At 51.4% G+C, this 25,112-nt stretch overlaps 1 protein-coding gene across 6 annotated transcripts in view; it reads left to right on the plus strand.

Annotated features, from left to right (window-relative positions):
- The first annotated feature begins 16,722 nt into the window (after positions 1-16,722).
- ADCYAP1R1 (ADCYAP receptor type I) overlaps positions 16,723-25,112 on the plus strand; it is a 58,850-nt gene continuing 50,460 nt past the window's right edge. For 3 of the 6 annotated variants that reach the window (XM_009203147.3, XM_003896137.4, XM_003896139.4), the window contains exon 1: positions 16,723-17,093. The gene's annotated coding sequence lies outside the window, so the exon portion shown is untranslated. The remainder of the gene's footprint in view (positions 17,094-25,112) is intronic. The other 3 variants (XM_003896138.4, XM_017956803.3, XM_009203148.3) reach the window with 1 other exon arrangement.

Below are 25,112 nucleotides of genomic sequence, written 5' to 3' on the forward strand. Positions count from 1 at the left end.
AACTAATCCCATTCATGAGGGCTCCGCCCTCATGACTCAATCACCTCCTAAAGATCCCACCTCTTAGTACTATTACATTGGCGATTAAGTTTCAACAAATGAATTCTGGGGGACGCATTCAGACCACAGTACCGCCCATCCAGGAAACGTTTTCTTCTAGGTTTTCCTTTCCTCCCCATTCCCACAGTGCTCCTGCCCAGTGGGTGCCTCCCACACCCAACCACTGTGGGCATGATTCTTTCTAGACCTTCCCTGTGTCAGACAGGTCCTCCTAGCCATGTGTCTGCCCTTTCACATCCTATCCTAGCAGCCTAGGTGGATAACCATTTTCTCACACTTGTGGATGGTCACCCCAGCTCTGTCTCCCACAGTCCTCTCCCCTACAAGCCACAAAGCTGCTGGACACCTCACTGTTACAGAGCGTTGACAGTCTTCTGGGGCTACCCTTGGGCCACACTGAAGGTCTGCTTGATTAAATTTAAATGAAGAAAAGGAACCAATATATAGTGAGCATCTAATCGAGGACAGATATTTTGCAAGTTCACTCACAGCCCTCTGAATTTGGTATAACCCTGTTAACAACAAAAATAGCTAGTATTTACTATTGACTACTACTATATTCTAGGCATTAAGCTGAGTAATTTGAGATGAAGAAACAGGCTCAGAAAGGATAAGCAATTAGTAACTTTCCCAGTGGCACATAACCAGAGAGTGGCAACGCTGACATTCAAAACCGGGTCTGGCTGACCCTTTGGAAAATCCTTATGGTGGGCCTCCCTGCAACCTCCCTTTCCCACTGACCCTAGCCCTGTAAACCACGTTCTCCTCCTGACCTAAATGCTATGGGCTTTTTCCCTTCTGGGCTTTCACTTGCGTCTGGCACATTCTTCTGTAAGCTCCCTAAGAGCACTAGGGACTTTATAGGTCCCCTTCATCTCTCTGTCTCTCTCTTGCTCTTCTGTCCACTCTCATCCAAAAGACAGTAGAGGTAGGCCCAATGAAAGGTACTTCATAAATTCTTATTGTTTCATTAATGACTTTGATGCTCACAACAAAACCTACCTTCTTGGTAGTGTTGAGCATAGCTATTCCCTTTTACAGATGAGCAAGTTGAGGCCTAGAAAAACAAACAAACAAAAAACTGGCTGGTCATATAATAAGTAAGTGGTAGATGTCCCTGAGTGCTCATCTGTGTGTTTGCCGTGCAGCCTGGCCTGGCACTTGAAGACAGGGTCATCAGCTGCAGTGACAGACATTTGTGGTCTTGCCCTGGGCAGGGGCTCCTTCCCAGGAGGGAGAGGGGAGCCCACTCCCTGTCAGCCTGTGGCCAGGTCAGCTGTGAAGACCAGAGCAGCTTCCTAGTGGCCAAGAGGCAGCACTGGGAGGGAGGGAGGAGACAGACCAGTGATGTCACTGCAAGGCCCTGTCTGAGAGGACTACTGTGCTTCCTATCTGGCTTTCCTTGCCACAGTCCATATGGGTGCTGTGCTGGGGATGGCTGGACAGTTGCTACGTGTCACCCGCTCTTTCTCACATCCCAGCAGGGCCCAGAAGATATAAGAGGCACTGCAATCGACAGGACCTGAAGATTGATTCATTTCTCACTCTATCCTTCCTCCCTGGGCCATCTCATCCACTCCCATGGTTTCAATTGCCATCCATACCGGTGGTTCTCAGCCCTGGCTGCACACTACAATCACCCGGGGAGCTTTTAAAAACATGCCCATGCCAGGCCTGCTTCCCAGACCTGATAAACTCAGAATCTCTGGGTTGGGACCCAGGTGTCAGGATTTGCCAAGTTCTCCTCTGCAGTCAAGGTTGAGAACTGCAGATTAATTCACCCTCTGATTACACTTTCTTCCAACTCCCATCTCTCTTCTGAGTGCCCTGCCTGCTCCTTTGATGTTTCTCCCTGTGTTCCCCTCAAAGTACCTCAAACTTACTTGCCCAAGTCAAGTTCATAATCTTTACCACCACTGCCTCCCTCCATCTCAAAGTCTGTTTCTCCAACCAGGGCTCCCTGTGTCAATGAACATGACCACCATACATCCAATGGTATAAGACAGGGACGTTAGGGCCAGCCGGCCTTCCCTCTCTTTTCCATCATCTTCATGTGTAATCCACCACTCTGTGAATATTTGATTCAGCAGCTGTAGCAGAGAGACCCAAAATAGCAGTGCCCAAACAAAATAGAAATTGCTTTCTTCCTCACATAAAAATGTGAGTAGGCAATTCAGGGCTGGTATGCCAGTTCCGTAATCACGGGTTTGGGCAATGGTGGGTTGGGTGGCGGGGAGGGGGGGTGGGGGTGGGGCAGGACTCCTGCTAAATCACGTGGCTTTGCTCTCCTTACAAAGCAGCTTCCTCCTCTTTGCCCAAGATTGTTGCCCTAGTTCCCACCATTGCATCACCATTCCAGCCAGTGGGGAGGGAAAAGGGAAAGGGGAGGCCATACCCCTCCCTTCAGGGGCACAAACTGGATGTTGTTCCTATCACTCCTGCTCACACCCCACTGCCCTGAATTTAGTCACACCTCACACCTGGCTGCAAGAGAATCTGGGAACTGTAGTCCTGCTGTCTTTATCTCCTAAGGTGGTCTCCAGATCCTCCATCTCTCTCTACCTCTCCCACCATTCCATTAGTCCAAATCACATCTTTTGCCTCATCTACTGCAACAAGCTTCCTTATTGATTTCCCTGCATCCTTCAACCCGATTTTTCCCCTGCATCCTGGGTGACATTTTTAAAATGCAAATGAGGCTTTGTCATGTGTTCAGCAGCTTCCCACTGGTCTGAGGTAAAACCCCAGGCCTTGATGGGCCCCCAAGGTCTGACCTGGCCCTCCGGCCTCAAATCCAACCTCTTTCCCTTGCTGTCTGTCCTCCAGTCACGCTGGTCTGAGTCCAGTGGGTTGAGTGCTTGGTGCCTCCCTCTCTACTCACAGTTTTGCTCTTGTTTCTTACTCTTACACAGTTTCTTACACAGTTTTGCTGCAGTATCCTCACCCCCTCTGTCTCCACCCAGCGCTCAGCTCCCTTCATTTGTTCTTCAGATCTAAGATAAACTGACTATTTCTTTGGGAAGCCTCCCTGACCGCTGGGTGAGCTCAGGCTGTCTTGTTACATAGGTTTATGGCACTCTATTCTTTATTTCAATATCACAGGTTGTTTTACATTATTTGTGCGATTATTGTTTCAGTTCTGTGTACTGCATCTGACTATAAGCTTCAGGAGGGCAGGGACCACTGCCACCTCAGTGGTTGGCACTGTGCCTGGCCCACAGGAAGTCTGTGCTAAATGCTCGTTGCTCAGGTGAATCATGAGAGCTGGGGAAGTGTGAAGAATGACTCCCAGATTTCCAATTTGTCCAGGAGATGAATGTGGTATCATCTGTGGAGGTGGGACATGGCGGGGAGGGCGCAGATCCTGTGTCCGGTGTTGGAAAGACTGGGCTGGACATGTCTGTGAAGTCACTGGGGTCAATAGGCTGCTGGATGTATGGCTCTGGACCTCTGGAGAGATGTCCTGTTTCAACCAACTGACATTGGATTCTTGATCTGGACCCAGGTTATAAAGGGTCAAGTCTGCTAAGACAGCAGCCATTCAGAAGGTCTTGGCATGGTCCAACATTAGATGGGAGGATCTGGAAACTGGGAGCTACTCTAATTCTCCTTACCGAATTCTAATCTTGAAAGGTCCGTTCTGAGCCCTTCAGATGGTCATGGAAGCCAAGGTTCTGAGTAGCAAGCACAGCGAGCCCAGGAGGGCTGGGTCTGTGCTCCCCCTCCTGTGTAACATTGCACACTTCCCACCACAAGTTCAAATCCATGAACAGTCTAGCTCAGCAAACACTCATGGAATGTCCACTGAATGTCAGGCCAGTGGGATGGGTGATGATGGCTGTGGTAGTGGCAGAGTAGTGGCAGTAGTAATAGCTATTGCTTAGAAGGTGGACTCACACCAAACACCATCCTAGGCATTATAACATTTAAACACACTTAATCTTCACAGCAACCCTATGTGCCATTATTCTTCACATTTTACAGCTGGGAAAACTGAGGCAATAAAAAATTAAAAACAAGATCACAGTTAGTGAGTGGCAAGAAATGAAAAGAAAGACTATAGTCCCTTTGCTTAAAAAAGTTTAGAGGTGGCCAGGCACGGTGGCTCACGCCTATAATCCCAGCATTTTGGGAGACTGAGGCGGGTGGATCACGAGGTCAGGAGATCAAGACCATCCTGGCTAACATGGTGAAATCCCATCTCACTGAAAATACAAAAAAATTAGCCTGGTGTGATGGCTGGCACCTGTAGTCCCAGCTACTTGGGAGGCTGAGGCAGGAGAATCGCATGAACCCAGGAGGCAGAGCTTACAGTGAGCTGAGATTGTGCCACTGTACTCCAGCCTGGGTGACAGAGCAAGACTCCATCTCAGAAAAAAACCAAAAAGGTTTTTAGAGGAATGGGGGCTATTTCTTTGGATTCTCTATAAATAATGAGGATAAATATTGTCACTCCCATTGGACAGACAGGGAAACTGAGGTCCATAAAGGGGTTTCTGGTAAATGTAACATTTAGCTGCATGAATTCTCACTTCTTTTCTTTTGTCCTTCCCACCTTGTACACATTAAGATTAATCAAGCTTTCCCTGAAAGAGACTAAACTAATTTTAAGGAGACAGGTAGCTGATGGCCTGGCTGCAAGTCAGTGAACGGTAATGGAGAACCACTTCCAAGGATGACTTTCAGCATTCTGATGGAATTCACAGAGCTCGGCAGTTTAAAAGGTCCTTTACAGAACTTGACCCCGTGAGATAGACAGCATCATCCCTGAGTCACGAATGGAAAAATGGAGAGTCTAAGAAGTTAAGTGACTTACCGGGATCTTAAGGCTGGCTGGTAGGTTGTGGAAGGGACATATATGTGAACACCAGCCTAGAGCTATCTGTCTGACACTCCTTCTTATTGCTTCTGTCTGTATCAGCAACTCCATATCTAGGCGTCCAGATTTATTCCCACCTAGATCTTGCATTTTCCTGCTGGCACATTTTCCTTTTTCCTCACCCCACCTAGTGTCCGTTCTTTAGTGCTCTGACTGTGCTAAATTTTAATTGCTGTATGGATGAATCTGAATTTGTGCTAAAATGTTAATGGCCAGTAACGGCTCAAGGTATTTATTCTCCAGAGGTTTTCGCTATTTTTCTTCTTTTTTAAAAAAATGATTAAAAACAATAACAAAAATTCTTATGGGTCCTGCCCTTGGAGTTTTCAAAAATGGTTCCCATTCATTTATCTTATTTTCTTCTCAGATCCAGCCTTGTCCTTTTCTGTCAGCCTTTCACCATCTGTCCTCTGTTTCATTAGGTTCCCAACTGATCTCCCTACCTCCAGTACATCCTCCACCCTGCAGCCAAGCGATCCTGCTTAACATTCCTTGCCCTAAGCTCTTCCCTGGCTTTGCATCCTCCAAGAATAAATTCAATCTCTTGGCCTGGCATTCATGGCCATAACCTGGTCCTGCTCACCTTCTAACTGCTTTTCTTACCACGCTTCTTCTGGCACCTTATCCTCCAAACTGTCCATTGTTCTTCCTACACCTCACTCTGGGATGTGTCTCTGTGCAGTCAGCTGCCCATCCCTGAGTCACCCAATTTCAGGGGAAACTTTCCAAGATCTCCAAAGAGTCTTTCAAGTTCCTTTTACTTGATTGAGGTGACAGGAAGATTCCCTTCCTACCTGCCTTGCTTGGATGTCCCCAACAAATGTATCCTCAGAGGTTTTCACTTTCTAAAGTCCTCACTTTCTATTACCTGCAGGTAGGGGTGGGGGTAGGGGATAACATTGTTTAAACAGGTTTGAGGCCACTCTCTTTGCAAGTCTTTCATAGATAATATCTCAAGATAGTTCTCTAAGGGGTAAAGGGTGGGCAATGCTGAAAATGTGTGGGGGTGTTTTCAATGTCACAGTAACTGGGCAATGACTCTACCATTTAGAACCAAAGTCAAGATGAAAGGTCTAGAATGCTAATCATGTAGGATGCTAAATGGTTTTTGTGGCAAAGAGCAGCCTACCAATAAAGAAGAAGTGTCCTGATGAACACACCTACAGTGCTGCCCTCCTTGAGAAGTGAACATGGGATCAGGTGGCAGAAGTATCAGAAAGGAGCAGGTGATTGGAGCTCTGAGAGAGACCATCCATCCTTCCCAGACAGAACTCCCTTGAACTTCTGGGAGTGAGCAGGTGTGTCAGACCGAGTGTCTAAGGGGGAAGCCTCCAGCTCTGCTGTGCAGCCATATTAATGGAAAGAAGATAACTTCTTCCACCTTGGAGATGCTAAAAGGAGAAACAGGGAACACACAGACTCAGATTTGTTATTTGGATTGTTACAAAATTCCTCCTAAAAATTTCCCGACTCATGAAGGAAAAACAATGAGAGTAAAGAAAAGTTGAAAGACCCACATGAGTATGTGGCTACTGCTGGGTTTAGGAACATTCATCTATAGCTCCGTCTCCATTTGTTTGCATCTCCACCTCCAACACCACCAGGGCCACCTCCCTCCAGGATCACTCACCCACCACCACAATCAGCATCTCCTCCAACATTGCTGATTCCATCCCCAAGACACTGTTCCCTGTGTCTTGACTCTGGGTCAAATAAACTGCCTGGTCTACCAATCTCCTTCTAGATACTCTTTCCCATATTGGGAAGAGCTCAGGGTTTGGAGTGGAACTGTTCCTGGAGCAGAAGACTCTCCTCCATCAGGAAGGGGATGAGTCAGCTTGCTGTGGGCTTTAACAGGGACTGCAGCTCAAGTCTTTGCAGCTGTAGGTTTCCATAAGCCAGCATGTTTAGCGGGCTCCATTTGACCATTTTAAGGAAGTCCACTGGTCTTTTGAACTTTTTAAGATGAATCCTGTTTTCCGCGATCTGTGGGCTCATCTAAGTGTCATTTTTCAAGGAATCTGTAGTTGGGATCAGGGTTCTGCCCTGAATTAGGGTTACAGGTCAGTCTGTGGCCAGAGCAGGAACTTGTTCTGAGGCTGGGATTAGAGGCCAAACTGGGATGGAGTCAGGATTGAGTGTCTGACCTGGGCGGAAGCTCTGGCTGGGGTTGAGTTAGTTCTTTGGGTAGAACTAGTGTCAAGGTCGTTAGTTGAACTTCTGTTGTATATCCAAAATTTCTTACAAAGTATCCCCATTTTATCCTGGGTCAATCTATTTCCTTGAGGGATTCCTCCATCCTCCAGCCCCCCCTTGTCCCCACCCTACTTTTAGCCCTAAGTTTGCCAGGGCTCAAGGCACAGTCACGCTCCTGCTCTGGGGTAGGGACTTCAGAACAAGGTGGAGAAACTTCTGAATCCAAAGCCCTCTGCTGCCTAAGCCCACAATTGGAGGAGGGGAGGGCATAGCCAAGGCCTGATGCCTGCCAGCCCTGGCAGCTGGATGAGCAGCTGTAATGGGATTAGGCCTGGCTATGCCCGCCTCTCTGCGTGCTGTCCCGAAGCCCTCCCTCTCTTCCTCCCCCAGCATTCTGATCAGGATTCAGCCCTCGGCTCTACCTACCCCGGCCAGGCCAGCCCCATTGTCCTCTCCTTCCCTGGTGCCGGTGCCTAGCAACACTCACAGGGGAGCTCTTTTCCCACCGCTATCCTGGCCCCTCACCCTGCCCCTCGGCTCTGAGCACACACAAGCACCACTTGCCTTTTTATCACCGCAAAAAAAGCCAGTGAAAGGAAGCCAGCTGGTTTCACCAGATTCTCCCAATGATCCAATTCCAAGCCTCTCTTCTGAAATTCTGGGCTTCCTTTCCAAGATTCCTGGGTCCTACTACCAGCAATTCTCAGATTACATTTGAAGATTGTAGAGTTTCATCGTGGAATTCTCAAGTCCTGTCGTCCATTCTAGGACTCCATGAATTCTAGAATTCCAGGACTTTGTGATGTGGGTTTGTGACCTGGGTCTCAGACCATTTAATTGTATTCTGGAATTGAGTTATTGTATTTCAGGGGAGTCTGTCGTTCCAGAAATGGAGTCTGTGGCCATGAATCATGGTGAGAGGGATTAAGAGATGATGGGGACATGGGAGATGCATTTTTATTCTCTTTAAATTGCAGTTTCTGAGAGTGAAGAGAAGAATGAACCTGCTATCTGGAGAAAGGGAAGGTGGGATTCATTCACCAACTCAACAAACACTAGTAGCTGCTCAAAGCACCTCTAAACACAGGGAACAGAGCACTGAGCAAAGAAGGACCCTGCCCTCAAGCAGCTCACATTCACTTAGGGGAGACAGATCTGAAACAAATAGACAGACACTATGCAACATGTCAGATCTACGAAGAAAAAGAGCAAACAATGAATAATTGATACTATATTGTACTTATTCTGTGCTAGGCACTGTTCTAAATGCTTTACATGTATTCACTTATTTAAATCTTATATTAACATTAAAAGGTAGATGAGATGGTTCAATCCCACTGAATAGATGAAGGAACTGAAGCACAGCAGGTTAAGTAACTTGTCCAAATGGCAAAGCCAGGATTTGAACCCAATAATCTAGCTTCAAAATCTGTGTCCTAAAGCAGGGTTGAGGGGTGGAGAGTGATGGAGGGTGTAGCTTACACAGGGCAGGTAAGGACCTTCAAACAGAGACTTAAAGAAGGTGAGGGGGTGATCTATATGGATATCGGGGAAGGGAGGCAGGACAGACATGTTCCTCAGGGATTGAGCCAGGTTTCTTCTTCCAATAAGGCGGACCAGTGTTCTCTGTGCTGGGGGGCTAGAGGAAGGTTTTCCAGGGGGACCTGGTGGGAGGGGCAGGCTCAGAGAGATGCTTATTGCTGTGGGTGTACCAAGACCCCTTTGCCAGCTTCAGTCAGATTCCTGTGTGTCCTCTCCTCCCTGGCCACTGCCGATAGATCCCCTCCTTAACAGATAAGTGTCCTCAGAACACAAAAGAAAGAGCTGGAAGAGACAATCCCTCATGACAGGACTAATCAGGCTGGCTAATTATGAGTAATTAGAAACACCTCTCCCCCGTGGGTGGCCCTGTCCCAGTGTGAAACAGACTGAGGACTTAATTCCCCTCCAAAGGAAGTGGGGCTGGGCAGAGGCACGGGAGGGAGGATGCATCCAGGCGCCCCCGGCCCTTGCTGTATGCCTGGCCTCCTGACCCTGCACTCAGTCTGTCCTGCTGGCAGACACAGACTATGGCACATAGAAAAGGGATCATCTGAGACATTGGGGTGGAGCCGAGAGAGGGAGAGAGCGAGCGGCATCTTTGGATGAGTTGTTTCACCTCTCCAAGACTTGGTTTCTTTATCTGTAAACCTGGGATAATCATAATTCCTAATCACAGCTTTACAACAATCCAGGGAGACAAGCTAGCAAGATAGCATGGGGCCTTAGTAAATTGTAGTGCCTATCACTGTTTTGTTTTGTCATCTGTTGCTTTGGATGACTTAAAACAGTTCTTTCCCTTCTCTGGGCCTCAGTTTCCCCATCAAGGTACTATGGAGGCAGGGGTTGGTTACTCACTTGTTCAATCAATACATATTTCCTGAGCACTGACTTTATGCCCAGCACTGGAGGTGGAATAAGACTGACATGGGCTCTCGCATTCCAGGGAGCTTCTCAGGGAGCTTGGTCAATGGGTTGACCCCAGCTGTCACGTTCCAGGCTAGAAGGTGGGAGGACTGTAGTAGACTGGCTTCTAAGGTCCCCAAGGTTCCTGCCCCCTAAAATACAAGCCCGTACAAGTCCTTCCTCTTGACTGTGGGCAGGACCTATAGATAAGATGGGGTTTTGATCTCCTGATCAGGCCAGTTATGTGGCAGAGGGGAACGGATTCTGCAGATGTTACTAAAAGCTCTAATGAGTTGTCTTCAAGTTTATCCAAAGAGAGATGATCCTGAGAGGACCTGAGCTAATTACATTAGCCCGTTAGAAGAGGGCCTAGAGAATGCTTTTACACTGTTGGTGGGAGTGTAACTTAGTTCAACCATTGTGAAAGAGAGTGTGGCGATTCCTCAAGGATCTAGAACTAGAAATACCATTTGACCCAGCAATCCCATTGGTGGGTATATACTCAAATGATTATAAATCATGCTACTATAGAGACACATGCACATGTATGTTTATTGTGGCACTATTCACAATAGCAGACTTGGAACAAACTCAGATGTTCATCAATGATAGACTGGATTAAAAAAATGTGGCACATATACAACATGGAATGCTATGCAGCCATACAAAAGGATGAGTTCATGTCCTTTGCAGGGACATGGATGAAGCTGGAAACCATCATTCTAAGCAAACTATCACAAGGACAGAAAACCAAACACCGCATGTTCTCACTCGTAGGTAAGAGTTGAACAATGAGAACACATGGACACAGGGCAGGGAGATTCACACACTGGGGCTTGTCGGGGGGTGGGGGGCTAGGGGAGGGATAGCGTTAGGAGAAATACCTAATGTAAATGACGAGTTGATGGGTGCAGCAAACCAACACGGCACATGTAAACCTATGTAACAAACCTGCACATTGTGCACATGTACCCTAGAACTTAAAGTATAATAATAATAAAAAAAAAAAAAGAAGAAGAAGAGGGCCTAGAAATCCAGGATGGAGAGACAGTGGAGTCTCTCTCCCTTGGCCTTGACAAACCACACTGCTATGAGTGGAGAGAACCACGAGGTGGCAAATGGTGGGAACCCTCTAGAAGCTCAGGGCCTCAGTCCTACAACCACAAGGAAGAGAATTCTGCTAACAACCTTGGGAGGGGACCCTAAATCCTCAGATGAGACTCCAGGCCTGGCTCACTTTGACGGTAGCATTATAAGACTTTGAGCAGCGGACCCTGACCCATGGGAATGGTGGGATAAACAACGTGCGCTTGTTTAAGCCACTGTTTCCTGCAACTTGTTATAGGACCCTTGATTGTACGCAAGGCCTTGGGCCAACCCCATCCTGCCAGCTCACACTAACCTTCCCAGCCCCTGATTGAGGGCTAGAGCCCTGGGTGCCTCAATGAATTTCTCGCAGGCAGTCCTCCCATCACCTGTAGCAAAAGATTGTTTCATCAACTGCCAACCTGTTCCCAAAGTTGCTCATCAAAGATTGTTCTATTTGCCCTACTTTTAATATAATTATCAGCATTATTTGCATGACACCAAGTCAGGGCTCAGCCTGTCACAGGCCCCATATTATCCTGAGCTGCTTTTCTGGGAAAGGCTGTATCCCTGCCTCATGCAGGCTGCTTCCTCCCACACAAATTATCTGTAATTTCCACACCTCCATGCTTGCCGTGGCCCTGCGTTAAAGCCAGGACTTGTGTGGGGCTGGAGCACACTGTTATTTTCAAAGCAGTCAAGCCAGGCTCCAGGAAGCTATAGGAACATCAGGTGGGACCTAGATTGACTGCAGCACCTGCAAAGGGGGACAGGCAGAGCGGGTACAGGTGTTCACTCCAAGAGTAGCCAGACCCAGACCACTGAGGACAGCAAATGTGCAGAGGGCAGGGCATGTGCAATGTGGCTCCTGAACACACATGATATGGCCTATTTGTAAGATACTCATGAAGGTCCCTTCTGCAGTCAAAGAATACTATGCACAAATGCCAGGGTGTGCAGAAGATGGAGGAGAGGATAGGGGTAGAGATAAGAAAAGGAAGTCCTGTGGATAGAGATTTGGAAGTGAGAATGGAAATATTTCATTCTCCTTCAACCAGGGGCCCTGGAGGGTACTCAGCTCCCATGTGTAAACAGCTGTGTCTCCAGGAGGAGACTACAGTAGGTGAATGGAAAGTGTCACTCACTGTCTGACAAGAATTGCCTGACAGTGATGAAGCTATGCCTCTGTAGACAGGCCTGCTGCCTGCCTGAGAGTCTGCAGGAGAGGGAATATCTCTATCTTGGTAGAAAAGATGTGCTTTCCTATTCCAGATCTGTGGATGGCGTGTGTGTGTGTGTGTGTGTGTGTGCGCACACGCCTGCGCATCTGAGTGCATGCACATACTTGGACCGTATGTGAATGCACCTCTGGGCATACATATTAAATGGAAATGCACATGAGTATGTATGCACAGTGTACTCAGGTGTAGCAATAAGTATGTATATTTGAGCATATGCTCATCTGGGGGTAAGGGTGCATTTGGATATTTATGTACACAAAGGACAGAGACTCAGGGCACTTGACTCTTCACATTGTCTCTTGCTATTGCCCCAGGCTTCAAGAAATTACTTCTTCCACCCGTCCCACCCCCAACACACCCACACTTTCCAATTCCCTAGAGGCATGTCTTCCCTTCTAAGGTCACGATTCTGGGGATAGAGCACAGGACTAAAAGCCCAGAGACCTGGTGTGTCGGCCCAGCTCTGCCACTAGTTAGCCCCATAACAGAACAAATCATTTCTGTTCCCTGAGCCTCATTTTCTTCATCTGTGAAAGGGGGTGCTAAATGGTCAAGTCGGCACTTAGCATTTAGGGCCCAAGTCTTTTGTCCCCTGGCCCCACCTGCCCCCACTCCCAACAGCCCTTCTCCCCTTGCTCGTCCTCACCCATTGCTGTGTCCTGTGGTGGGTGGCGGACAGAGAGGACTCAGGCCTAATCTCTAAGGAGCTCCCAGGCATCTCTGAACATGGGTATCCCCTTGACTCCTCCTTGACTCCAGGCTTTTTGTGAGGCAGCTTCAAGGATTTCTAGAGCTCTTGGAACACAGTTTGAAAATCATGGATCTAAGCAACCTAACCTTCATTCCCTTGGTTTCTCAGAGGATTCCAAGAGTCCTGGGGACCAGGGTCCATGGGGTGACTGAAACGGCTCTAGATGGCATGGGTTCATCTGATGAGGATGCTACCTCCTGGCTCCTCTATGAGACATCAGGGGAAAGGAGTGCACCTGGCCTTCTGGGCTGCTTCTGGGGTGGGTGGCCTCCCAGGGGAACTCAACCCTGCCACTGGAATGTCTCTGGAGCCTGTGTGTTCAGGGACAAAGGGCCTTAGCGGGGCAATGGGGATGGCTTACCCAGCTTCGGGGGGCTAAGCTTTCCAAGGCCTCTCTGTTGCTTGCTCTGTTCTGTTGCTGATGCTTCCAGGCCTTCCAGGGAGCACTCCCTGAGGCACCTGGGGCTCCTCAGTGTCTCTCTGGCCATCTGACCCCATTGCAGATGTAGCAGACCAGACAGCATTCTCAATGGAGCTTTCCCAGAGACAGAAACACTATTTCACAGTCTGGCATTCAAGGCTCACAGCATTCCCCAAACAGGGATTAAATGGGCCAATGCACAAAAAGCAGTTGCTTCCCAGCCTTTCCATACCCTGGTGCCTGTGGAAAATGAAAACATTTATATGTCTCCTGAGGAAAGTGGAAAAGGCTGCTTATGGCTGCCCAGCAGGCTGAGGGACCAGCATCTCAGCACACTTGTAACCTGTTCTGGACATATGAGCATGCTATCTTGGGATGCTTGCCCGCAAAGCATTAGCAGAGGGCTGACGACAGGGGTTCCTAACTAACCGTGGCTGCACATTAGCATCCCCTGGGGAGTTATAAAAAATTCTTTTGCCCAGGCCTCACCATGGACCAATTGTCTAATTATCTTGGGTGGTGAGGCTTGGGTGTAGGTACTTTTTAAAAGCTCCCCGGGGGGAGTCTGTAGCGCCCGGAAGGTTGACAAGCATTGGTGCAAGACATGGTGAGCATTCGGTCGATGCCAGCTGTCTACAATAAAGCACCTGTGTCCTTGTGTGTGCTGTTCTTGTCTGAGCAGCGTAAAAACTGGAGTGGGGTGGGGTGGAGTGGGGTGGGCTGGGGTGGGGGCCCTGTAGTTAGGGAGGAAACTGTTGCTCAGGAGAGATGAATGCTGGGTAGGGTGGCCTGGCATCCATCTCCCTCAGCCATGTCTCAGAAAATTGAATTAAAACCCATATTTTTCAGCTGCTGCCCGCCTGGCTGGCTGGCTGGCTTGTGGAAGGGAGTGAGGCAGTGAGCACCTCAAGGCAGGGAAAAGCTAGTGAGGGGGCCCCCCAGCCTCCCTCCCTAGGAAAGAGAAGGTAGCCCAAGGGGTCCTCTGAGAGAAGACTTCCCAGGGGTGGTCCCTTGGCCTCAGGTCTTCTCAAAGCCAGGCAGGTAGGGGTAGGGTGGGAGTGGTAGGCTGGCTGGCTTACAAGGTCAGGGCTAGATCTTGAGGTGAAGTTGATTTTTTTGGGTGACTGGGTAGAGAGGCAGAGAAAAGGAGCCTGTCCCTGGGGAGGCCTAATCTCGAGGAACAGAATTGGCATAGCTCCTCTCCCAAGGTTATTTGGAGAGACTACAGTGGATGCCTGAGACAGGTGGAGAGCAGTGCAGGACGTGAAAGCCTGAGTGGCTTCCAGAATTAAGGGGGTGGAAAGAGCTCACAAGGTAGAACAACACCAAGTTGGGCAGCAGGATAAGGTTTCTGATAAGAAAGTTGCCTGTGTGTCCTCGGGCTAGTCTTGTTGCCCCTCTGGGCTAAGGCACCCCACGCATAGAGAAGGAGACTAGACAACCCTCCTGGATCCCATCTCTAATGTGTGTTCTATGCCTCACCCAGGCTGATGCTACTCGGGGGGCTGGAATGAGAATCAAAGTCTACGAGGGCTACTAGCCTACATGGCATCTTTAAGAGCTTTAGAGAGGTGCTGCCTCCAGGTGGATCCACTAGAAAAAAGTGCCCCTTTTGGGTAGATGGGGGCATGCCTGGTTTGGTGGGCAGTAGGTAGAGTAGGATCTGGATTTCCAGCCCCACTGGCCCCTTCCAGGGGATCTGGAACCCACAGTGGAAACTGAAGAACCGAGAGTATGGAAAGGGAATAAATCTGGAACTGAATGCTGAACTTCAGAGTAGGGGGGCCTCTATCTGGAAGTCTGGGCATCCACATTCCCAGGATGGGCTGGTCTACCATAGACGACCTTGATCTCCACCCTTCCTCTCACTCCCAGGCCCTCTACGTCCTGCATTCTGAGTCCCTCTTGACTCTGAGACTCCTGGCAGCCTCCTTTCCCTCACACTTAGTTTCACAGTTTACAGAAAGCTTTACACATAGCATCTCATTTGATCTTCACAACACCAGAGTTGGAGGCAGATGAAGAAATCAGCTCTCAGGGGTTAGGGCAACAAGCTAAGAAGGGGTTAGCCAGGATTAGAGGGAGGTCCTGTCTGTGTCTGATTTCAGCACAGCACCTGGCCCTTTTCTTTCCGTTATTTCTTCTCTCCATTCTCTTCATTCTTTCTTGATATAGATAAGACTGATATTCTCCTCCACCAGGAAGCTTTCCTGGACTGAAAGGAATATGAGACAATCAGACTACCAGCGTGTTGTGTCAATGGGGGTCAGTGGCCAGTGGCCATTGGTCAGTAAAGAGAAACATGGACCTAGGAACCTCCATGTGTCTTTCTGGGACCTCAGATTGCTTCTTTCAAGTTTCTATATGGATTCCTCTCCATCCACAGGTCCTTTCCTCTTTGGTAGACTGGGGACCCCAAAGGAAGACTCAGGGTTCTCCCTCCTCCTTCCCCTTCCTTGAGGCCTCCTCGACAAGGTGGCCATACCTAGAACTTGGGCCCAAAGGGAAGCTGAGTGAGAATTTACTCGAATGGGCAAGAATAGAGCCTGGCTGCAGAACTGAGATGCTCTAAGAGACTGATGCCTGAGGCAGGGACCAAAAACTGAGGGCAGAGGCAGGCAGGAGCAGCTGTGGGATGGGGGCTGGGGTGGGGTGGGCAGAGGGTGAGAACTTGCCTGGGAATGGGTAGCTAACTACTCTCAGCTAAGGTTTGGCTTCACTGCCAACCCGCTAGGCCACCTTTATCTGTGTAGTTCTCCTTATTAAGCCATTTCTACTAGGAGGAGTTTAGACAGGACTGTAATAACAGTAGCAATAGTAATTTATTCAGCATCGGCGAATCAATGATACCAGGGAGAAACTACTGTGGAGTGAGTGCACCATTTTTATTTACTGCTGCTGTGAAGAGTCCTGGGAGCCAGTACTACTGTTCCCTTGTGCAGATGAAGAAGCTGAAGCTCAGAGAGGCTGAGCCACTTACCCAAGCTCACAGAGCTGTAGCACAGCTGGGACTGGAGCCAGGCAGTCTGATATTTTAAGTTGTCTCTGTCCTGTAAGCACTACCATCCCCTTTCTGGTCGTTCTCCCGCGGGGGTAGGGGGGAGGGTCACATTTGAGTACATCGCGACAGGCACCCCAAAACTAGCCGACCCTCCCAGACCTCGGCGGTAGGGGCAAAGAAGAGCCCAAGGAGGGTCTGAGACTTGCCTGGTAAGGAAGTCTTCTTGGAGGAGGGGGAAGACAGGCTCTGATACACAGGAAATCTTGAGGACCTAGGGAGAAGAAAGAAGGCTTTCTAGTCCTGGCTGTGATGGAGGGAGTGGAAAGAGGGTGGTAAGCCCAGGAGGCCCAGAGATAGAGGAGACGGGGATGACAGGCTGCTGAGGCCTCCACCTCAGCGTCCCCGACTCCCGCCACTGGGATTTCCCGCCGCAGCTCCTGCTCAGGTCTGTGCTGCTGGTGGGGTGAGGTTGAGCAACCCGGAGCCCCCACCGCGCCCCCCACCCGGCCCCTTACCGCGCGCCCCACCGCGCCCCGCACCGCACAACCCTCGGCCTAACCCCGCCCCCGGGCGCTCATTGGCGTGCAGCACCCCCTCCCCAGACTGCGAAGTGTGCAGCGGGAGGCGGTGGTCTGTCGCCTCCCTCCAGCGCCCGGCCTGGCTTCGCGGCGGAGGCGGCGCCTCTCCTGCAGGACTGAGCTGAGCTGGGCTGCCGTGCCGCGCCGCGCGGGGCGGGCGAAGTGGGGCGCTGCGCTCGGCCCCGGGCGGGGACTAACGGCGGCGGCGGCGGCTCCGGGCGAGCGTGGTCCCCGCTTGCGCACACGCACACGCCGCCGCGCAGGGACATACGGACCCCGGCCGTCCGCGGCCACACAGGTGCGGAGACCCGGCTCGGCGCGCTCTCCTCGGCGCACACGCTCCCCATCCCCGAGCCGCGCGGGCCGCGGACTCGCAGGTTGCGCGTCCTTTGCGGAGTCTGCCGCTGCCCCACGGACAGGCCCCGCAGTGAACAGGTAAGGGTCGCCCTGCCGCGGCTGCCCCTCCATGCCTCAGCTGTTTTCTCCCGGCTCCAGAACCTTCGCCCAGCCGGGACCTCGGATCCCCTCCTCTGGCTTGGCGGTCTCCTCCAGCCGCGACCTCCACCGACGGAGAGCCGGCGAGGGCAGGCGCCAGGCAAGCCTCCCAGATCCGAAATGAAGCCCCCTCCCGCCTGTGTGCCCTTCCTGCGCGTCAGGATGACACCCCCCAACCCAAGTGTCTGGCGCTGCGCTCGGGGCGGCCGATGGCCGCAGCCTGCGGGGGTAGGGGTCGGCCTAGCTATCTCGCGCCCCTCCTGATGCGGAGAAGGGAGACCAGGGGCAGGGAAGCCATGAGGCCGGAGGGACCCGGAGTGACATGCCACCCTACCCCTAGGCGGACGGACGCACCTACGCGGATCGGAAGGCAGGGCTAGAAAGTCCCCCGGGGCTAGGTACCGCAGTCCGCACGGGGCTTGAGGGGTGGGCAAGCAATGTGCTAGGTAGGGGTTGGGGTAGGGGCCAGTGTAGAATGCCGCTCTGTGGTGACACATTCGGGATTGTTCAAAAGAGCGTCGTCTCGGTTTCCCGTGGCGCGGAGGGGCTGGGGTTGGGGATGCTAAGGATTCGGTGGTCCCAGAAGAAACGCCCTGCGGGGTCTGTGGGGAAACGACACTGGCCTTCCCAGGCTGAAGTGGGCCCGCCCAGACCCCTGCCAGCCGCTTTAAAGGCAGAGGCTCCTGCGGCAGCTGCGAGGGGCGGAGGCCACATCCTTGGCGGGACCTTGGCAGGTTAGGGGGCTCAAAAGGAACAGGGGAGCCAATGGATGCAGCTAGACCCCCAGGAGGGAGCCTGGCCGGAAGCCGACTGCATTTCACGTGGAGCTGAGGAGCGGAGCCTCACCTCTGGATGGAGCTCAGCCCCCTTTTGGAAGATGCTGGGGATGGGGAGTGGACACCTGCTAATTCTTCCGACCATTTCTATGTTTTTGGGTGCAGGTGCATCAGACTCCCTTTATCTTCCCTAGCCTTACAATGTCCCACAAAGCCCCCCTGGCCCTCTCCAAAGACACAGCATTTGGCTTTTCCCATGAGCGGCCCTGGGGAGACGCTGGGGGATGGGAAGGGGCTGGACGCAGCATGTGGGGGGCAACTTGCCCTGGGACTGAAGCTGGCCTGAGACAGACAAGCATCCTGAAGGTCAGGGTGGAAGCTTTGAGTGGCAGTAGGATTCCCAAGAAGATGGAAAACTATGTTTGAGCCTTTGGGGGCAGGGGCAGCAGGCGGCACCCAGGTTTTATCAGGAGACCCCAATTAAATGAGTTTGGTGCTGGGTACAAGTAGGACTGGTGGAGTCCCCAGTCCTAAGCTAAGTTCTGCTCCTCACTGACCTTGGGGAGGGCAGGCAGAGGCACCAGCTTGGACACAAGCCGAAATCTGAACATACAAATTGGAGATGGAACACGCTGAGCAGGCCCTGGGCCAGATTTTCCAACCAATCCATCAACAAGTGTGTGTGGGGTGACAATGGAGGCGGGCCTGGTCCTTTTCCTCTTTGGCCATGGGTGATTCATGGGTGGTTGGGTGTCTGGAGCAAGACCCCCAAAAGTCTGTTTGCCACCATGTGTGGTGAGGGGAGGTGTCTGTGGGGAGCCTCTGAAAGGATCCCTCTCCTGCGCTGGGACTGATCTAGGCTAAGCAGTGCATTAAGTCCTGTTTTGTATAAGGTTCAGGCTGGCAGGGGATTGATTGGAGAAACACTTTGGGACCCATGCTTTTTCACATGGCCACCTCTCTCTGTTGTGCATCAGCTTTGGGACACTCCCTCAATTTGTGTCGAATAAATAAATACACACATGGGAGTTTATAGTATATGTGGCTGAGAGGCTAAGAAAGCCAAGGCCACAGGGTGGCTTTTCTCCTGGGGACAGGGCTTAGGCTGGAGCGTCCCAGGTTGCCGCCCTCCCAGGGACAAGCATTTCATTGACCTGGGGCTGGCACTGATTAAGTGGAGGACATCTTGTGCTGTCTGCCACAGGGCAGAACCAAGATGTGCCAAGTGCAGAGCCGGAGTTTAGCTTGGTGCCAGGCAGGCCTTGCTTGCCTGAGACCCACCCACCATGGGGCTGACACTGGAGGTGACAATGAGTTTCCTGTCCTGGTCAGGTTTGTGAGCAGGGGCCTGATGCCCCAGACAGGGGCTGCCAAGTGGTTTTCCACCCTGGAAGGCCTAGAGGCCTCAGAGACCCTCAGCCTTCCCTGAGGAGAGGAATTTAAGATTCCAGGGTCTGAATGAATTGGGCTTAGTGGTCCAGCCGCCTGGCAAGATGGAGACTGGAAACGCCTCAGCTGCAACGTGTTTGCACCGAGCTCTGGATGCCGTCAGAGGCAAACGGTGACAGCCACCCCCACAGTGACACACAGAGAGGGAGTGACACACAGCTAGAAAGGCATATAGGCTTTCTATGACACCTGCCAGAGAGCTGGGGTACAATAGTGACAAGCAACACCAGAAAGACAAATGGATGTTGAGACACACCCTCTCACACAGATCTGGGCACACCCAGAGACTCAGAGATATTTGCCCAAAGAAGATCACAAAGGTCTGCGTTAGTAAAAGTCCAGCTGCATATTGAATTGAAGGGAGGAAAGTGTGTGTGTGTGTGTGTGTGTGTGTGCGTGCACATGTGTGCGTGTGTTGCATGAGCCTAGAACAAGGGTAGGCAACCTTTTTCTGTAAAGTGCCAGATAGCAATTATTTTACGCTTGTGTCCATATACAACTGCTTAATTCTACTGTGTAGCCTACTGCAGCCTTAGATGATATGTAAACAAGTGAGCATGGCTCTGTTCTGATAAACTTTATTTATGGACACTGAAATTTGAATTTCATACATTTTGCCTGTGTCGTGAAATATGATTCTTTTAATTCTTTCCAACCATTTAGAAATGTAAAAAGCATTCCTGGCTCACTGGCCGTACAAAAATAGGCTACAGGCTGGATCTGACTGGCTGGAAGGGGTTGCCAGCTCCTGGGTTGTAAGGTTAGGAAAGAGAAATGGTCAGAGAGGTTGACGAAGGGAGGGACTTAGCGCTGATAGCTGGAGATGCCTGATGGTACCTTGGATGCTTCGCTCCGTTCTACGTGGAGCTCAGAGTGCCCGTCTGTTTAATGGGTCAGGCCCAGGAGAGGCTCCCTGCCTAGCCTCAGCACCCTCCACCAGATTGGCCTCTGCTTTGTCCCTGTGATCGATTCCCCCACTCTAAAGACACCTGGAGGCAGCATTCAGGACTGAAAAACTGACTGCTGTCACTTGAGCTTGCCAAACAGTTCCTGAGCCCTCTTTACCATTCACCCTTTGTGTCCAAGTCTGTGCCCATGCCCACAGGTGGGGAAGCCACACGGAAACCTGGGCATGCCCCTTTTTTCTAGACAAGACTCGAAACTCACAATGAACCCGACGAGACCTGAAACAGCTCAGAGGAGAGGGGCTCCTTATCTCAGGGCTGAGGCTTCTCAGTGGAGGAGGGCAAGGTCATAAAGGGCAGGTGGGCAGGTGCTGCCTGAGTGGGCTTCCTAGAGGTGGTGTTGGGGGTTTGGGTTGACCTTAGAGGATAGCTGGACCCTTATCCCAGCTCTCCACAGACTCCATGCATTGCCTTAGCTGCCCTCATCTTTCCCTCTTGATCAATGGGCACTGCAGAGGGTTGACTGAGACAAACATGTGTGTGTGTGTGTGTGTGTGTGTGTGTGTGTGTGTGTATCCTTCCTAGGCACCTCTGAACTTCCCAGCCACTGATCTGAGGCTTGTGGGCTTGTGTAGTGAACCAGGTCCTGCCTTGTGTTTCTTCCTTTCTCTACTGCCTCTTCCTGAAATTTCCTTCCTGCCACCTTTGGTGGGGATGGGCCAAGGAGACACTCCTGTCTGATTTTTCTGTGTCTCTGGATTCTGTCCCCCACTTTCCATCCCAACCGCCTTCCTGCTCAGCTTAGTACCCCATCATCTCTACCCTAGATCCAGAAAAGGGCCTCAGGGTACATTTCTGCCTGCACTTTCCCCCCTTGTCTTTGCTCCCCAGCCTTTGAAGGGATATTTTCTAAATGAGAAGCTGATCACTCCACTCCCTTGCTTAGAACTCTTCATTGCCCCACCCCTGTCCGGTGGAACAACCCTCCAGCTTCCACAGACTGGCACCAGCCCTCCACCCTCTCATCCACCTCACCAACTCCTGATATCTTGTTGTGCTGCTTGACACCCTGGAATCACCTTCCCAAATCCATCCAGGGGGCACTCATCCAAGTTTTCTGGGCACTGGTGTGTCTTGCCTGTGCCAGGTGCTGTGGGCACATGCACATCAGAGCTGGGCTCATGCTCGCTTAGGAGAGGCTGAAGCTTAACCAGGGTCTGCACAAAGGGAAAGGCTCTCAGTGCAGAGCTACTCCTCCCCAAGCCATACACCCTGCGCGGTAGGTGCTCAGTGAATACTGTCCACAAGCTTGTGCCTCTCTCTGGCCAGGCTTCCTGTTCCCCTTCCTCCCCTCCCTCCTCCTCTCATTCCCTCAATCCTTTCCCTTCCTACCTCCCTCTTCTCCCCACATTTATCTTCTGCCTTCTTCCTCCCCGTCCTCTTACCTGGCCCAGGGGGTGCACTCCCTGACACCTCCAGGTCAGGAAAGGTCCCTGCACTATCCAGTATGGAAGAGGACTCCTCACAGGACCCTGGGAAGGACTCTGCAGCATGACCTTGGGGAAGTTTCCTGGTCTCCTAGGTCCTCAGAGCCTCACCAGTGAGATGGGATGATACTGCCAACGTTCATGGGTGCCCCAGCCTGGCCCTTCCCTGCCTTGGACCTGGTTCCCCATCCAAGCTTGTACAAAATGCAGGGCACGAGTGGGATCATCACTGGGGCCCATCTGATGGCCTGACTCCTGCCACCTTGTCACGCCTGCCGTTGTCAGGAGGCCCCTGGCCCAGGAGTTTGTTTGTGCCCTTTATCGGCTGTGGTCTTCTTGAGAAGGAAGGAGGTTCTAGAGAGTTTCCCCTCCTTCCCTGCAGCAGCTTTAGTCCCTCCCTTTGAGGGGTGAGTGGGAGGGGCGCAGTGTTTCATCTTTCAGCCTTCTCTCCCTTGTTCCTGGCCCTAGGAGGGAGAGGAGGAAGTAGGGGCGGTCCAGCTCCTGTGTCATGAGTAAAGGGAGCATGGGGAGAGCGGGGGAGGTGAGTGATGTACTTAGCCTGGCCATCTCCTTTCTGGTATCCAGGCCTGTCCTGCCCTGTAATGGGGAGGGATGCTGAGTGGCCAGAAGATTCCAGTAGGAGGTGGCACAGAGGGCTCCAGCCCCATGAGGGGCAGATGAGAGTCCCAGGGCTGTGTGGCCCAAAAAAGAGGTAGGGTAGGCTGTCCACACACGCCTGTGTGGGCTCATGTGAGGCAGAGGAACCTGTGCCTCTGTGTGGGCTGGTTGGGAAGGGCACAGGGACATCAGAGCTTCCCACTGTGGGCCTGGGCCAGATGCTGGAGTGGGGCAAGTGCCCATCTCAAGAGCAGAGTTGCCTTCAACCAGGGGAAGCAGAAGGGCTCTGCCGGGCTTTGGACAGTACAGGGATGGCTGGAGGGTCTCTGAGTCCCCTCTGCACAGAGATGTGGAAAGTCTGCTAGCCCAGTGAGTCACCGCTCGCTCCTGTGTGCTGACTGATGACGCCATCCTCTGTGTGCAGGGGCCACCGCTGCCTGGTGCAGCAACTCAGAGGAGGACATGGCTGCTGTAGTCAGTTTAACTCCAGGTTTGGTGGCTGGACTTACGAAGCCTGAGGAGGAAGGGGGAATGGTGTGCTATTGGGATCCCCCTGAAATCCCTTACAGACCAGGTATCTGCCACACATCCCATTCCTGCCAGGCAAGCCTCCAGGCTCTATATTGTGTGACCTTGGAAAGTGTGTCACCTTCTCTGGCCTCAGTTTCCCCATCTGCACCTTGGGAGGTGGGCTTTAAAGTCTATTTCAGGTCTGAAATGTTGTATCTGTCACGAACTCTTCCTAAGGAGGAAACTAGATATAGATATGTAAATGGGTGTAGTGGCGGGCCTGACCAGCCCCTGGAGGTGTGTGTGGGGGTCCCTAGTAGGGTACCAGTGGACTCTGAACTGATCTTCCTTTGACCAGTAAGAGAGGGCAGTGGAAGCATAGGGATGGAGTGCACCAACTTTGGAGCCAGACTGCTTGGGTTTACTTCCCAGCTCTACCAGGGACTTGCTGTGTGATATTGGGGAAGTTGCTTACCCTCTCTGTGCGTCAGTCACCTCTGCTATAGAATGAGCTAATGCTAGTAACTATTTCAGGCAGGTTAAATGAGTTAACACATGTTTATTGCTTGGAAGAGTGTCTGGCACATACTGAGTATTTAATAAATGTTAGCCATTAGTAAATAAAATCACAGGAGGCCTGCTGTTCCCATTTTGAATGTTACACGGTGCTGTGGGGGTGGAGGTGACAGCAAGAGGGTGCAAAAAGTCTGAACACAAAGTGGTGAGATAATAATAATAATTAACACATGTATAGCCCTTACTGAGTGCCAGGCTATAGTATATACTCTATAGTTTATTTGTATAAATTTGCTGATGCCTCACTGTAACATCTGTGAGACAGACATTAATATTATTCCCATTTTACAGATGATAAAAAGAAGGCACAGAGAAGTTAAGCTGTTTTCCCAAGCTCCTAGGGCAAAAACTTCTGGCAAAATGGTCCGAAGTCTGTTATACTAAATGCCAGGAGGTAACTTTAATCATCCTTAAAAACTGTCTGCCCCAACAGATCCTGGACCCAAGAGAGAGAGCCAGGGAATATGAGGTGACCCGTTTTCCCATCCTGAGCCACTTTTGCGGCTTGGTTGAAATCCATCCTCAGGGAGGGGAGAGTTCAACCCTGGGCTGCAGTCTCGGGGCCTGGCCTGTCCCTTGAGGGTGTCACTAGAAGCTTGGGAGAGTCCGGAGGAGGAGGAGCCACTGGCAGGGCTGGGGTGGCCAACAAGTGAGGGGACGCATCTCAGAGGGACACTGCAGAGAAGCACTTGGTTTAGGGCAGGCGGCCTAAGTCTGTAAACTCTGAGCGTTGTTCAGCGGGGGGCAGTGCAGCGTTGCAGTGGGGGCAGAAGTGCCTGAAAGGATTACCACCCAGAGAGGGGAGAGGCTGTGGGAGCTGATCCCTGAGGTCCCCAGCCGAGTCAAGTCCTGGGATCTCCCAGGTTCTCTCTCTTCTCCTCTTTGCTGGCAGGGGCGTCTGTGTCCAGTTGGGCAGTGGGTGGACTGTAATGGGTGTGGGGACCAAGAGAAGGTAACAGTGGGAATCAGGAACCCTGGGTCTAGTTCCAGAGGAGGCGCCCTAGTCACTGACCCAGCGGGGTCACTGGAGGCGCCCTGGGTCACTGGGCTGGAGGCACACCTGTCTCCTGGTAAACAGCCTGGTGATGAAGCAGAGGGCTGGGGGTGGGTCGGGGCTAGGGCCTCTGATGGAGCTTGTCTTCAGTCCACTGCAGCTATAGCTGAGGAGCTGCCTTTCCCACAGCACGGGCGAGGCTGCTGAAAGTCTGGGCATCCCTGCATGTGTGCATGCATGTACACACGTGTGTATGTGTGTGTCGTGCCTATACCTGCACCCATATCTGAATCCAAATATATCTTTTTGCCTCTCTATAGCTGAAGGCCTTTGCTGAGTGAGTGTGTGTCAGCGTGAATTGTTCTGTATATCTACAGTCTGATATGTGACATATCAACATCTGAATTGCCGTGTGCTTGCATCTGCACATATCTTCTTTCTGTGTGTGGTCCTCTATGTGTCTGCGAAGGAGTGTGTGTGTGTGTGTGTGTGTGTGTGTTTGTGTGTGTGGTTGCCTGTCGGTCCCTGAAAGAATCTCTACCTTGTGTATCCCATCATGGGAGTTTATATTGATATCTTCAAGTGGTGGCCCTGGGGATAAATGTCTCTTTGTCTCTGTAGGGTTGACATGTCTTTATGATCAT

This window comes from Papio anubis, chromosome 4 (genome assembly GCF_008728515.1).
Source record: "Papio anubis isolate 15944 chromosome 4, Panubis1.0, whole genome shotgun sequence".
Lineage (NCBI taxonomy): Eukaryota > Metazoa > Chordata > Mammalia > Primates > Cercopithecidae > Papio > Papio anubis.